Source organism: Portunus trituberculatus, chromosome 8 (assembly GCF_017591435.1).
Source record: "Portunus trituberculatus isolate SZX2019 chromosome 8, ASM1759143v1, whole genome shotgun sequence".
NCBI classification, from domain to species: Eukaryota; Metazoa; Arthropoda; class Malacostraca; order Decapoda; family Portunidae; genus Portunus; species Portunus trituberculatus.
Window position 1 is genome coordinate 1,980,001 of NC_059262.1, and position 2,500 is coordinate 1,982,500.

Genomic DNA, 2,500 nt, shown 5'->3' on the forward strand with positions numbered 1-2,500 from the left:
CACACACACACACACACACAATAAACCAAACCGTATCTTTTCTTATCAATCTTGAGCCAGGCAGGATAAGAGAGAGAGAGAGAGAGAGAGAGAGAGAGAGAGAGAGAGAGAGAGAGAGAGAGAGAGAGAGAGAGAGAGAGAGAGAGAACAATAAAATAACACAAATACATAGAAAGAGAAGGTTTTTAGGTGAAGACTAAAGAGGGGAGAGGGGATGTGGGGAGAAGAGGGGAGAGGGGGCGGGAGGGGCGGGGTGTGCCAAAAGAGGGCGCCCCGTAGTGCCATTATGTCCCGCGCCGTCAAGCATATAGTGACACGCATCGGCCAGAGTGACGTAAGATGGGACAAGAGGGGAGGTGAGGGGAGATGAGGGGAGGGGGATGTATAGGGGAGGGGAAGGGGTAGGAGAGAGGGAGAGGGAAAGAGAGGGGGGGATAACGTAATATAGGGAGGGTGAGGGAAGGGGCGAAAGGGTGAGGGGAGAAGGGTGAGAGGAGAGGGTGAGGGTGAGGGAGAGGGAGAGGGAGAGGAAGAGGGTGAAGGTTGAGGGGACCATTTTGAAACACTAGTGGCCCTGTCTGTCTTTATCTGTCAATCTCTCTCTCTCTCTCTCTCTCTCTCTCTCTCTCTCTCTCTCTCTCTCTCTCTCTCTCTCTTATTTTTATTTTCATATGAGGAAAAGAATAGGCAAGTAATATTCTCTCTCTCTCTCTCTCTCTCTCTCTCTCTCTCTCTCTCTCTCTCTCAATCTGTCACATTACTTCACATTCGCTTTGTCTGGAACGCACATAAACCACAAAGCAACCTCCTCCTCCTCCTCCTCCTCCTCCTCCTCCTCCTCCTCCTCCTCCTCCTCCTCCGTACCCTGGCTGAGGGAACGAAGGTACTATCCAAGGGCAAAAGGAGATAGCTATGACAGGGAGATGAGGGGAGATGACAGCCCGTGATAGGAGATGAGGGAAAGATGAAGGAGAAAGAGGGGGAGGAGGCGGGCTTTTAGATGCTGAAGGAAGAGGACGAGGAGGAGGAGGAGGAGGAGGAGGAGGAGGAGGAGCTAGGGATACAGTGTACAATGACAAATGAAAAAATGAATAAAAATAATAATGACATAATGTGAAGAGGAAGAGGAGGAGGAGGAGGAGGAGGAGGAGGAGGAGGAGGAGGAGGAGGAAGAAGATAAGAGGAGATAAAGACGGAAATGAACAAAATCCGTACAAGATCTTGAACTTGAGAGATAAAAGAGAGAGAGAGAGAGATAAGAGAGAGATAAGAGAGAGAGAGAGAGAGAGAGAGAGAGAGAGAGAGAGAGAGAGAGAGAGAGAGAGAGAGTCACGTAAGAGAATTCGGCGATGGAGGAGGAGGAGTACGTGGAAGAGGAGTAGGAAAAGAAAGAATAATAATAATAATAATAATAATAATAAGAAGAAGAAGAAGAAGAAGAAAACAAAAGGAGATGACGATATGGAACAGGAGCAGAAGAAAAAGGAGGAGGAGGAGGAGGAGGAGGAGGAGGAGGAGGAGGAGGAGGAGGAAAAAGAAGAAAACTAAAACTGCAATAAGGATTATGAGAATATTTCGGTATGACGATGACTGAGGAGGAGGAGGAGGAGGAGGAGGAGGAAGGAGGAGGAGGGGGAGGGAGGGGGAGGGAGGGGTGATTTACATATATAAGAAGAGAGAGTGGCCGAAGAGAGTGCAGTGTGTGTTGGGCAGCGGGCGGGAGTACACGGAGGAAGGTGGGTGTGTGCGTGTGTGTGTGTGTGTATGTGTCAGAGAGAGAGAGAGAGAGAGAGAGAGACATTACCGCCTTACCTTCACTACTTTCCTAAGGCTCTAGTTGAAGTGACGCAGGTTTTCAAGAGAATTTTCACATTTGTAGCAATAGATTAACATTTCTTGGCTATTGGCCCTAGAAACACAATCTCGAAAGGCTCTAGTTGAAGTGACGTGAGATGATTCCAGTGAGAGATTAAAGGCGTGGGCAGTGATTTTAATGAGGGGTGGGAAAAATAGTTAACAAGATTTCTTCATTATTAACAGGAGAAACACTCTTCTGAAAGGCTCTAGTTGAAGTGACGCGAGATTTCAAGGGTGTTTTTAAGGTTCCAGTGACAGATTAACAAGATTTTTACATATTACCAGGAGAAACACTCATCTGAAAGGCTCTAGTTGAAGTGACGAGGGTTTTCAAGGGCCAGTTTTACAGTTCCAGTGACAGATTTAATAACATTTCTGCGTAATCAACAAAAGAAATCCTACTTTGAAATGTTCTAGTCTAGTTGAAGTTACGAGTCAAGAGTGTTTTTAGTCCAAGTGACAGGTACAAACAATATTTCAACATGATTAACAGGTGAAATGCTCTTTGGAAAGGTTCTACTTGAAGTGACGCGGATTTTCAAGAGTGTTTTTAAGGTTCCAGTGACAGATTAACAAGATTTCTACATTACTAACATGGAAAACACTCTATTGTAATGTTTTAGTTGAAGTGAAGGTTTTTTGA

At 45.9% G+C, this 2,500-nt stretch overlaps 1 protein-coding gene across 1 annotated transcript in view; it reads left to right on the forward strand.

The window, feature by feature from the left end:
• Positions 1 to 1,677: 1,677 nt before the first annotated feature.
• LOC123500775 (potassium channel subfamily K member 5-like) overlaps positions 1,678 to 2,500 on the forward strand; it is a 49,037-nt gene continuing 48,214 nt past the window's right edge. The window contains 1 exon segment of the mRNA XM_045249396.1: positions 1,678 to 1,736. The gene's annotated coding sequence lies outside the window, so the exon portion shown is untranslated.